General features: G+C 43.0%; 1 pseudogene; it reads right to left on the bottom strand.

Annotated features, from left to right (window-relative positions):
- Positions 1–12,966: 12,966 nt before the first annotated feature.
- LOC129698458 (U2 spliceosomal RNA) lies at positions 12,967–13,133 on the bottom strand (annotated as a pseudogene).
- Positions 13,134–13,750: the final 617 nt, after the last annotated feature.

Here is a 13,750-nt window from a genome sequence, read left to right as displayed (position 1 = left end):
TGGAATAGACAAGGTGTAATAGGGACTGAACAAAGGATATAAAATTAGAAGTCATAACTAAAATACATAATTAAAAATACTTCTCCTTGGCGGAACCAGACCAGACCAGAGAGCATCGGTTTAAGTTGGGTGGTAGAAGATTTAGTGGATCTAAGGAAGATTTTTTTTACACACAAAGAATGGTTGAGATCTGGAACGCACTGCCTGAGGCAAGTATTCTCACAACACGTAAGAACGATTTGAATGAGATTCTGAATCCCTGTGGCATAGAAATATACAGATGAGTGTTGGAAAAAGGGATTATTATAGATAGGTTGTTGGAAAAGCATGGACAAGGTGGACAAGAGTCCATCTACATGCCGTATTATTCTGTCTCAATGCACACACATCCGCCCATGCCTGCATCCAAATACGGACAAATTATATTCCATAATTACATACAGTATTCCTATCACATGAACGTTATCAGAAATTAAAATAGCAATATGATATACGAATCCCATGTAATCTTTTGCTACCACACAAAAGAACAACATTATTTTAGAAGACCTCCAAACCAAACCGAGGTATATCATCAATTTCAACATAATAATATTCATTTGAATGAATTATGATTCAATAAATGTAAATACTTACCAAATGTTCATTATCTGAATACTGCAATGTTGGATCTAGATATTTGTTGTAAATATATGTGGCATTGAAATGTTTAAGGCTGTAGGCAATATATGCCAGTCGGTATTTATGATTTTATGAGCATAACAATTATCACTTACAAAAAATGTTTCAGTTTGATCCTCACTGCAGTTCAGAACAAAGGGAATGGCAAACACAATTTTCTCATGACTGGCCTCCATCATAATCCTTGTAATTCTCCAGTGGAAATTACTATTGAAGGTTCCTTTTATTCAACAAAAAGCAAAGGTTGCACAGGAATTAATGTTGGGTTTAAGTAAAAAATAATTGGCACTCACAAGTCATCGATTAACTAATGCGGTCAATTGTAAATATTACAGAGTGAGTTGCCTGCATTTAATACAAAAAAAATATTGTCTGATGGAATCTCAGTTGTGAATGAGAGTTGAGGGCCATGGAAAAATTACTTTTGCACTGGAGTGTAAAAGTAATTGTCTACATTAAATATGAATTGCAACTTTTCATGTTATACAGTAATTATTTTAAAGCAAAATTAGAAATTATAGCTTCATCAGTGGCCAAGCAATAAAATAATAGTTACAGATACTATTGCAACATTTAAGAAGCATTTAGGCAGGTACATTAATAGGTCAGGTTTAGAGGGATATGGGCCAAACGCAGACAGGTGAGACTAGTGTAGATGTGACATGTTGGTCTGTGTGAGCAAGTTGGGCCAAAGGGCCTGCTTCCATGCTGTAAGACTCTATGACTCTATGACTAAACTTTCCCCATGGCTGGCACAGTAGAGTTGCAGAAATAGCTGGCATCTCGGTGAAGGAAAATGGGACAAGGGATCAATGAATCAGAGCATACCCCTTATCATCCCATGTAATGAACTGACCCAACTGATGTGTGTGTTCCATGCAACCACTGCTACTATGAGCTATGAGTTGATCATGGTCCCAGTGATGGCAGAAGAAGATGAGAAGTAACCAGATCAAAGACACTATGAATAGTGAAGGGCACTCCAGTATATAATTTCTGACCATTTAAAAGTGAGGCTGACAATACCCAGTCCATGATATATTCATGTAACTTTTTAAGTACCACGTTCTCCCTAAACCGTGTTTGATGTGCTAGCTTTACTAAGAGTGAAATGTGAAGTGTTTAAGATCAGTGAACGCATATAAAAGCTTTGATTCTTCTTACACAGTAGGAAATATGCTGTGCTGTCTGTGATGTATTTTATGCGTATGATTGTGGCCAGGTTATCCTGGGATGAATTTCACCCAGATGTGCCAGGTCACCTTTCTGCTCGTCCTGAGTTCAGCCTGAAAAGGGTCGTTGGTGTGATTTACGACTCTCATGTATAATTTGTGCAGGAAAAGCAGGGAGCAAATAGGTCTACTTTCTAAGCTGTGACCTTTTCCATTTATAGTCTGTTGACAAATGAGTGACAATGTTAGTATACTCTCGCAGGAATATGAGCAGAAGCTTATGCCCTGGCTCCTGGCCAATATTTACAAGTCAATCACATCTTAAATGATCTCGCCACCAACACATTGTAGTTAGTTGAAACCTTGTGTGTAGGTTTGCTGCATTTTAGCAGTGGCAACATTTCAAAATTACATCGGTGGGGATAAAGTAATTAGGGGTGCCTTCATCTCACAGAGGGTGACAAGATCACCTTATCAAAGGTCTCCTTATCAAACAATGCTTTGCAATGGCAGTTACAAGAGTCAATCGGTTCATAATTTTGTTTGGGGATGGAGAGTGGTGCCCAGATATAAAGGAGACCAACATTTTCTATCTAGCTTCTTTATTGGATTCCAAAAAGCCACTGAGTAATTGCGCATTAATATATCATTGTGGACAGGTGCACATTCATAAAAGAATCTTAAATAGATGAGGCACACATTTCAAACCTATTCGAGCATTTCATACACCTTGCATGTCTCTGTCTCTATTGAAGTTGCATGCAGGCTGAGCAGATTACATTATGATGCACCATCAGGCAAAATGTATAGAAGTGTGGAAACACACACTACCAGATTCGGGGACAGTTTCTTCCCAGCTATTATTAGACAACTGAATCATCCTACCACAAACAGAAAACAGTGCTGAACTGCTGTCTACCTCTTTGATGACCCTCAGACTTGATCGGACTTTGCAAGCTTTACCTTACACTAAACGGTATTCCCTTATCATATATCTATACACCGTAAATGGACCAATTGTAATCATGTATTGTCTTTCTGTTGATTTGTTAGCACGCAACAAAAACTTTTCACTGTACCTCAGTACACTTGATAATAAACTAAGTTAAATTAAACTAAACCAGAAACGTTTTTAAATAAGTATCCGTGATACAGGCCAGCTACGGGTTGCCGGACACAGAGGAGGAAGGCAACCTTCATCCCCAGGGCTGTCCAGCTTTTTAATGCTGATCACTGACTCATGAACATATGAAATGAAATAACCTTCTATATGCACTTTTTTAATTGAAGCACTTAGAAAGCATTTTAAAACTATTGCTATGTGTTGAATGTTGATGTGTGATTGTGCAGTGTGTCTGTGAAATGCGTGTGCTGGTTGATTGTGCAGTATGCGTGCTGCTTATGTTTGTTGATTGTGTCCCTTTTTAAAAAGCTACTGTAATGCGCCTTTTTAAATTGCCCCTCGGGGACGAATAAAGTGCTTTGAATTGAATTGAAATGAATTAATCTAGCAGTCAAAATACAAAAGCCTAAATCGTAACCATATATGAGGACAAACCAAAATATTAATACAAGATACAAGATACATTTATTAGTCACATGTGCCAGTTGGCACAATGAAATGAGATAACCATACAGCCATACAATAAAAATAATGAACACAACACATGATGGAGTTAAACATAAAACATCCCCACACAGCAGAATCAAAGTTTCCCACTATGAGGGAAGACACCAAAGTCAGCCTCTTCCTCTAATGTTCCCCAATGTTCACCCGTGGTCAGGGCCTCCCCGAGCCCTCCGCAGTCGACGCGAATGTTAATCAATCAAATGTGAGAAAATGATGTATTGTCAGATAGTTAAAAATTAATAACACAATTTTATAATGTAGCTATAACAGATTTAAAAAATGCAGACAGATCTTTATTTTATTTCGGTTCAGCAGTACACACCATCTGTCAGGTTAACTTAGTGAAAGTGCACTTCATTGGGTATGATTACTTTTTCAACCATTGTGTAGGAAGGAACTGCAGATGCTGGTTTAAATCGAAGACAGACACAACATGCTGGAGCAACACAGCAGGACAGGCAGAGAAAGAATGGGTGACTTTTTTGGGTTCGAGACACTTTTTCAGTCTGTCTTTCTCAACCATTCACACGTTCACCTTTTGAAGAAATGGATTCACAGAGACACAGATGAAGACTTATGGAAACTATCCATGGAGATCTCACCCTATCTCTTTCCCCGTAGAGTGTAGGCTCTGACACGTCTATTGCTTCTCCTATGTTACTATACATGTCTCAACCAATACATAGTGTTCTTATTCCTATATGCACATAGGATTTGGAATTCAATTTCTTATAGTACAACAAGTAAGTGGTGCATAAAGCAATACCGGACATTGGATTTATGGAATCACCACAAAGACAAACTACCAACTCAGCACTGACTATGTTTACAATACCACTATCCTTAACTCATTTTTTATACCACATTTTCATCAATTTCTTCTACAAAGTAGCTATGGGGAAGGATAGGACTCGCCTAAGGTCCCAATTGGGGCAAGGCCGATATTGGAGGCATTAGTCAAGAACTTGCAGAGATTGATTGGGAGGGGCTGTTTGCGGGTAAGGAGGATGGTTGGCAAGTGGGAGGCTTTCAAAAGTGGGAGGCTTTCGAAACTGGCAAGTTTGGGGAACCCTGGTTAACGAGAGATGTTGAGGCTCTGGTGAAGATTAAGCAATAGGCATAATCAAATTTTGGCAGACAAGCTAATCCCTGCACATGGTTAAGCAGTGCAGGAGGACACTTAAGAAGACAATCAAGAAAGCAAAAATAGAACTTGAAATAGAACGGGCAGGTAACGATGAATCCTAAGAGACTGTATAGATATATTAAGAGTAAAAAGGTGGTTAGGGATAGAATATTTCCATTAAAGATTAGCATGGCCATCCTTTAAAGATCAGCAGTGTGGAACCACAGAGATGGTTAAGATATTAAATTAATGCTTCTCATTTTTTAAATATGCTCGTAGAAGCTATGAAATGAGGCATAGGAATGGTGTTCTCTTAGATGAGATACAAATGAGCAAAGAAGAGGTATTGGCAGTTTAAAACCCCCAGGGCCTAACCTTGTGTGAAGTTAAGGGCCTGTCCCACTTATGTGTTCTTGGCACACAAATTTCGTGATCTCGTTGTCACGTTGAGGCGCACGGGCATCATAAGGCCGCGCGGGGCCAGTCCCACTGAGAAGCACGATTTCATGCGTACGCACAGCCGTCTGGAGCGTGTGACGTCATTTGAAGATGGACACAAAGCTGAAGTAGCTCAGCGGGACCGGAAGCATCTCTGGAGACAAGCAATGGATGATGTTTCAGGTTGAGACTCTTCGTCAGTCTGAAAAGAAGGATCTTGACCCGAAACATCACCCATTCCTTCTCTCCAGAGATGCTGCTGGTCCCGTTGAGTTACTCCAGCATTTTGTGTCTATCTTCAATTTTCTTGGCACCGCTCTTGGAGTAGAAGTGGGGGCGGATCCGGACCGCAACGGCCGTGAGCCCCAAGCCGAGTTTGGTGATCATTTGCCTGCTTCTTCTGCTGTTGAAGGTGAGACGTTGCATCACGCCAGAGTCTTGGGCCTGTCCCACTTTGGCCGTCAGTTCCGCGACAGGCCGGTGGCGCGCGAAGATTTCGTTCACTACAAGAATTTCGGAGCCCCGCGCGATGTCGCGCATAACTACATTCCCCTCCCCGCTTCTAAGTGGGACCGGCCAGGCGCGGCCATACGATGCCTCCGCTTTCGGTCGGTCGCGCCAAACGCACGCATTCGCATGCAAGTGGGACAGGCCCTTTAGGCAGGCAATTGTGCTGACCCTTTCAGAGATATTTGCATCATCTGAGCCACAGGTAAAGTTCTGCAAGACTGTTGAGTTGAGTATAGGAGTAAAGAGGTCCTTCTGCAGTTGTATAGGACCCTAATGAGACCATACCTGGAGTATTGTGTGCAGTTTTGGTCCCCTAATTTGAGGAAGGACATTCTTGCTATTGAGGAAGTGCAGCGTAGGTTTACAAGGTTAATTCCCGGGATGGCGGGACTGTCATATGCTGAGAGAATGGAGTGGCTGGGCTTCTATACTCTGGAGTTTAGAAGGATGAGAGGGAATCTTATTGAAACATACAAGATTATTAAGGGTTTGGACACGCTAGAGGCAGGAAACATGTTCCCGATGTCAGGGGAGTCCAGAACCAGGGGCCACAGTTTAAGAATAAGGGGTAAGCCATTTAGAACTGACGAGGAAACACTTTTTCCCACAGAAAGTTGTTAGTCTGTGGAATTCTCTGCCTCAGAGGGTGGTGGAGGCCGGTTCTCTGGATACTTTCAAGAGAGAGCCAGATAGGGCTCTTAAAGATAGCAGAGTCAGGGCATATGGGGAGAAAGCAGGAGCGGAGTACTGATTGGGGATGATCAGCCATGATCACATTGAATGGCGATGCTGACTCGAAGGGCCGAATGGCCTATTGTCTATTGTCTAATGTCTATTGTCTATTGTCTATTGTCTATTGTCTATTGTCTATTGACTGGAGTGTGGGTAATGCTTTACCTTTTATATAAGAATGGCATCAATGACAAGCTTGGGAATTACAGATTGGTAATAGCCCTGTCCCATGGTATGAGTTCATTCCAAGAGTTCTCCCGAGTTTGCCCTGATTCGAAACTCGGATTTTTACGGTAATGGCCACTCGTCGGTACTCGGGGCGCTCGTGGACATTTTTTAACATGTTGAAAAATCTTCATGAGTCTTCCCGTGCATACCTGCCATTAGCGAGTCTTCCTGAGTACCTGCCGTTAGCGTTACGAGCCGCTAAGTGACGTCCCCGAGCTACGACGTACCCGCTGCGTTCATTCTCCGTGCTTACCACGAGTTTCATTTTTTTTAAACTCGGGAGAGCTCTTGGAATGAACTTGTGCCGTGGGACAGGGCTTTAAGCCTGACATCAGTAATGGGGAGGTTGTTAAGGGAATTCTTAGAGAAAGGATCTATTTGGATATGTATGGACTGATTCAATATAGTCAACATGACTTTGTGCATGGGGAAATGTGTCTCACAAATGTGATAGGTTTTTTTGAAAAGCTCCTTGGGAGGATTGATGATGATAGGGTGAAACTTGTTGATATGAACTTGCCTTTGACAAGATCCCAATGGTAGGAAGGAATTGCAGATGCTGGTTTAAACCAAAGATAGATACAAGATAATGGAGTAACTCAGCGGGACAGGCAGCATCTCTGGAGAGAAGGAATGGGTGATGTTTCAGATCGAGACCCTTCTTCAGACTAGACAGGGGAAAGGGTAACAAGATATATAGTTTAGAGTTACAGCACAGAAACAGGCCCTTCGGCCCACCGGGTCCGCGCCGACAAGTGATTCCCGCACATTAACACCCACTAGGGACAATTTTTACATTTACCAGGCCAATTGACCTGCTAACCTGTATGTCTTTGGAATGTGGGAGGAAACCGAAGATCTCGGAGAAAACCCATGCAGGTCATGGGGAGAACGTACAATCTCGATACAGACAGCACCCGTAATCGGGATCGAACCCGGGCCTCTGACGTTGCATTCGCTGTATGGCAGCAACACTACCACTGCGCCACCGTGACTAGAGATAGTGATGTAGAGAGATATAGACCAAATGAATGAAAGATATACAAAAAAGTAACAATGATAAAGGCCATTGTTAGATGTTTGCTAGGTGAAATTGGGAACCTGGTGCGACTTGCGAGGGGGAGGGATGGAGAGCGAGTGAGTGCAGGGGTTACATGAAGTTAGAGAAATCGATATTCATACCACTGGGTTGTAAGCTGCCTAAGCAAAATATGAGATGCTCTAGCTCCAATTTGCGATTTGCCTCACTCTGACAATGGAGGAGGCCAAGGACAGAAAGGTCAGTGTGGGAATGGGAATGGGGATTATAGTGTTTGAGCAAAGGTGTCAGCAAAATAAAGATTTTGATTGTGAACAAAAAGGCACAATGTGCTGGAGTAACTCAGCAGGTAAGGCAGTATCTCTGCTAGAACATGGATATGTGACTTTTTGGGTTAGGACCCTTCTTCAAACTGATTGTAGGGAGGGTGAAGAAGAAAGCTGGAAGAATCATGCCCATGCCTGGCAAGTAATAGGTGGCAATAACTGAGAGGGGGGGGGGGGGGGGGTTGATAGGCAGATGGTTGGACAAAGGCCAGAGATGAAATAGGTCTGCAGATTCAGCCCAAAACTCAGTTCCTCAATCAATCTGAAGAAGGGTCCTGATCTGAAATATAATTTATGCATGTTCTCCAGAGGTGCTGCCTGATATGCTAATTTACTCCAGCATGTTGTGTCAATTTTTTGGAAACAATCATCTGCAGTTTTTAGACTTTCATTGTACCTGTACCTCACTGTTCGTTCATATGACAATAAATGTGGCTTGAATTGGCTGGATCAACCCAGATTCAATTCTATCCTCTACTGACCAAAGTGCTCAGCGACAGTACTATGTAGCTCAGAAACATTCTATACAACATGGCCAACATCAGTACCAGTCCGCATTACCCTAACAACTGAGGCCTGTAGATGGTGTGTGCAAGGCATCAATGCTATCCTACAGCCTCAAATTGTCATCTGATTGGTGATCCCTTTGTAATATGCTCTTGAAACCCACAATGCAGGGTGTAGTTTTCTCCAAAAACATTATTCCCTGCGGAGAGTGGAGGAAAAATTCAGAGCATGAATTTACAATCTCATTCAGTCCATAGCAAATGCCATGGCAAGGTATGTAACTCTCAGAAATATGTAGACCAATTTCCCAACGGTTACTAATCAGAAAGGATTGTTAGTGCTATTGGACATTCCAAAAATAGCCTTTATGTTTGTAGCATGGATAACAATAAATTAGTCCAATTTCTAGGCTGCAGTGTTTTAAAATGCACACACAATAACATAATAAAAGCACAGAAGCAAATTACCCCTGTCACTAAATCCAGTGTTAAAAATTGCCTGTCTTTGCGTATTGATATTTTGAAGTTGGAACATGACAGAGTATTACAGGCATGCAGCAGAAGCTAGACTTATTTATACTGCTGAAATGTATTGCATTAAAGGTCTGAGGGGTGCAGATCTGAAAAATAACAAATGCCATGTTATTTTCTGATTGACCTTAAATGACAAGATGATTCATTAAAATAAAGGTCAGCTAACATCTCCATGAAAGAACAACTTGTGGACCAAGCACAATTGTTATTATTCTTTCTCAGAAATATTTCCAGACAAATTTTTTACAGAGATCTTTGGTCTCTGTAAAAAACTCCTAAAAATCTAAAGTAAACTGTAAAAACAGTATGTAATTAATTATTTCATGCTGAAATCATTAAACTGGATGCTAATTTATTGGTTTGATCTGGACTTCTGTCACTGTCTGTTTGGAGTTTGTAACTTTTCTTTAGTTTCTTTAGGGTGCTCCAGTTTCCTCCCATATTCCAATGCTGTGTGAGATGGAAGGTTAATTGTACATCTTAAACTATCCCTAGTAGATTATATTAGATTTATTGTGATTATGATAAATAAGAGATAGTCTCTGAGGCATCCTGAAAGATAAAGGAGTGGTAGAGATTGTAAAAGGTTTAAAGAGGTTTATTCGTGACATGTGACAAGTCACAGTGAGATCTCCAACAAAGTTGGAGATGTGTTGTCCAGTCTGGGGGAAACTGAAAGGAATGTTTAGTGTAGAATAGTAAGATTAAACGAGAACTTACCAGTTTGAAGTTTGATCTGTATTTTATGAGGAGTTACGATGAGGGATTTCGTGAAGAACCCTGCTTCCACGCATGCGTGTCATTCTTCAAAGCAGCGGTGTGAGGTCACAGGAACCTATAATGATCTAACATAGTAAGATTATCAAAGAGATACCAGTTTTTGATATGATCATAAGAGGGTGGGAGCGGAGGGCACGAAATCCCTCATCGTAACTCCTCATAAAATACAGATCAAACTTCAAACTGGTAAGTTCTCGTTTAATCTTACTATTTTACTTCGGAGTCACGTGAGTGACTTCGTGAAGATTTCAAAGCTCTGTGACCTCATGCCGTGGAACGAGTCCATGCTTCACAACTGCCTTGGGTATTGGGAGAGAGCATCATTAGTAATTTTAAAACACAATTATACAAAGAGTTGTGTGGTATAATGAAAAAATTATATAACATTTTTTAAGATTTGAGAATCATAGCCCTGTAACCTTTCGGGCAATTATTTTGTTGGACATAAAATGTTTTCTTAATACAAATTATGGCTCCAAAAAATAACTGGTTTATTATAAAACCTGTGGAAAACCCTTTTTGAATGACCATCCTGTCAGTCTGAGGATTTGGTCTGTGGGTACCTGTACAATTTTTGCTGCGGATGTTGCTGCAGCCCTGGTGGAATGAGAGTTAAAACATTAGTGTCATTTTTAGGACCTATTTGAGCCACCTTAATATAGTTTGAGTCGTAACCCTTTCATGCGGTTTCTTGTAAGAGATAAACAACTCCATTTCCTGACCTCGAATGTTCTTAGTATATTCTATGTATTGTTAGATGTGTCTTGCTATACACAGTCGTTTGCCATATGGGTGTACCATAAATTCAAACACTTGACCCAAGGAAACCGATCTGTTTTCTTTTATTAAATCCTGTATGACAACACCAGTTTCTCGGTGAGATGATCAGGGAGTCCAGGCGCAGTTTGCTTAATGGCTGGACTTGTTGTGCGGTAAATAACACCATGAGCATAACCATCTTCCTGGTCTGTTACTGAAGTGACAACGCTGTTATGAGCTACAAGCCCCTCAGCATATTGAGAAACGACACACACGTCCCAGATTTCGGAGTACCTGGTTTTCTTACCAGGGGTGCGTTCCCACCTCGTGCCGCTCCGTTCCTTGTGATAGGTAATTGGAGAGTGCACTTGTGGCACTATTGATGGCACTGTAGCTCCATCGATTATCATAATGGAGGCTTGTTAAAATTCCAATACGGCCAGAAAGTTCTTGGCCTTTGGTCGAGGTTGTTGTCCAAGCAGTATATGCCCCATTTCTTGATGTGTCCAAGGTACTGCTTCCGTGTTGACAGTCTTAGTGCAGATGAGATGAGATTCATCGCCCTGTCTGACAGCCGAAAGCCGTGTAGTGGGTCTTTTAGACTCTACAAATCAATAAATCCATAGTCTTATGGCATGGATGACTGCCTCCAGTCACTGGATAAATCCATAATTTTTTTTTTTTTTTTTTTTTTTTTTTTTCCTATGTTCATTAGGGAACATGGTTGTAACACCATCCCCTGTATGACCGAATACCATGATTTTGAAGGTCAGTCGGGTACTCTGAGAATTCCAGATGCCGAGTGTAGTTGAATTTTCCCTAGTACCCCATTGATGGGGCCGAACGGGGGAAATACATCACCCTATGGCTTTGTTTACATAACAATGCGAAGCTAGTTTTAGAATTGTTTGGTTTAGGTAAGGACAAAATGCCCTTCTGGTGTATGTTGTACTGTGGTTATTGGGATGAGTAAATCCTATCAGATAACCCTGAATACTGCTGAGATTATATGAATCTGTAGCGATTATATACCATACATAACTGTAGTGTTGCAACCTCCCCTACCATCGTAGGTCCCTATTTTAACAGAAGAAAAAACCCCACCCACCTACCTCCATGGTTACCGGTGGTTGTGTTATTTCCTTGGTTTTTTGAAAAGGAGGTTCTGGTTTGATATCTCTTGTTCGGAGTTATGTGGGAGGTTGAGTCTTCCGCATCTTCCAGGGTAATATTGATTTCTGGCACTGCCACTGGTATGAGCCACATTTTTTATGGCCTTGCCTGTGGCTGGTATCATGCTCCAAAATAGGCCCTTGCGCTGGCCTTGATGAGCCCCAGTGTCTTGGCTTTGTCCACACACGGTTCTTTATTTGCAAATGGTAGCATATTTTGGGGTCCCAGTGCTGGCTGAATGGCCGCCTTCCACGTGTAGTTCAGGTCATATTGCATATTACTAAACAGAGCTGGTGCGTCTTGATGGTCTTTTGGTTACCTACGTTTAGTCCAGGGTGCGGGTGTATGCTATGATGCCTTCCGTCAATCCCTTTAAGGTTCTGTGGATCTTGAGGTCCTGGTTCCTGATGTTCGTCCCCATCTGCTGCCAAATGCATTGGTTTACACTGGGCACCTGTAATGCCTCACCGTTGCCAGGTGGCAGATGTCTGGCCAGTGTCTGTAAATTTTCCTTGTTGGCGTTTGTGGCCAGACATATAGTAATACTATTGCCATCCTGGATCCAAGTCTACCCATGTTTGACTTGGTTAAAGTAATCAGCCACCATGTCCAGCAGAGTCCCTGCTGTGTTAGGATCATGGGACGCTGTATTACCAGGCTCTGGCCCATCAGGGTCCTGCCTACTCTTTTTTATAGAGTTAGAGATCTCTAGGGTCCCGCACGGGGTACCCATGTGGGGCTTAACTGCTGCCCACTTGTCTTTTGTTCTGCGGACCCCTCTTGCAAGTCAACCCAGAACTGACCCACAGTGCTCCCCTCTGATGGGGTAGAAGCACTGTGCAGCCCTCAAAGAGGTACTGCTGTGGGTTTATCACGTTGGAGCAAGGCTCCATACACCGCTTCTTCCCGCTCCAGCCCTCTCGGGCGCTGGTTGCCGGCGGTTTTATGCAAAGTCGGACCCCCTGAGTCCACTACCTTGCTTGATTTGTGTCTAGCCTTACCGCTCGGCCGCATGGATCTGGCCGGTGCGGGGCCGACATCGGGCACAGCTGATCCCACTACGGTTGATCCAAGTGCCGCTGGCTGCCCGCTGTTCCACGGTCCTCCTTCTCCAGCTTTGCCCTTCCTTCCGTGGAGTGGATATGGCCGGTGTGGAGCATAACTGGCACAGCTGATTCCATCTATTTCTTTAACCCGGCTTCAACGCTCTCAGCACTCCTGGCTGCTCCTTTATCTTAGACCCCTGGGACCGACCCCCGTACTGACGGTACTGGCCCCTTGTGGTCGTTGCAGCCGGTCAACCCCACTCTAATGCCCTCAATTCTGGGCACTCTTACTTATATGGTCCTTAGATAAGGGACATATAAGACATTAAACTGATAATAACAGCTGCTATAGTTTTTATTTAATATATGGTTCCTAGATAAGGGACGTATCAGATATTAAACTGATAAGAACAGATACTACACTTGATCTTAGCCAAAAGGCCGAGAAGCGATTACTGTAACTAAAACCCCGCTGGGACCGACCCTGGTACTCACATTACTGGTCCCTTGTGGTAGATTGCAGCCAGTCAACTGCACTGCAAAGTCCTTGGCCTCGGCGCTGGCCGTTACTGCTGCTGCTGAGAAATGAATTTTCTCACCGTGTTGGAGCGAAGTTGGGCACAGATGTTTTCCCCCTCCGGGAATCGATGTGCCCATGTTGCTCCTACCGCTGCCGGCTGCCGCTGCCGCTCCTGCCGCTGCCGCTCCTGCCACTGCCAGCACCTTACATGGACCCAGTCCATGTCTGCACCTAAAGGTAAGTGGAAGGAAACGCAGAGTCTCCTACCTGCTGTTCCCGACTTTTCATTCTCCGTTGTTCCCTGCGTGTCGGGTTTGAACCGCTCGGACCGACCCCGGTGTTTAAGGGGCTGGTCCTTCTCCGTTAATTTTAAAAGTGCCAGAGCCCTAATACAACCCACTGTTTTGTGGGTTGTTGGCTCTGTTTTTCCCTTCACCCCGTATGGGGTGAAGTTGGCACTCGCTCCCGTTCTGGGAGACAGTGGTGCCGACTTCCGTTGCTGGCTGACTGCTGCTGTAGAAACGGCAGCTCGTCAGCCTTCCTGGAAAGA

Source organism: Leucoraja erinacea, chromosome 6 (assembly GCF_028641065.1).
Source record: "Leucoraja erinacea ecotype New England chromosome 6, Leri_hhj_1, whole genome shotgun sequence".
In the NCBI taxonomy this organism is placed as follows: domain Eukaryota; kingdom Metazoa; phylum Chordata; class Chondrichthyes; order Rajiformes; family Rajidae; genus Leucoraja; species Leucoraja erinaceus.
The sequence above is the reverse complement of the archived record's forward strand: the minus strand, read 5'-3'. Positions and strand labels throughout refer to the sequence as shown.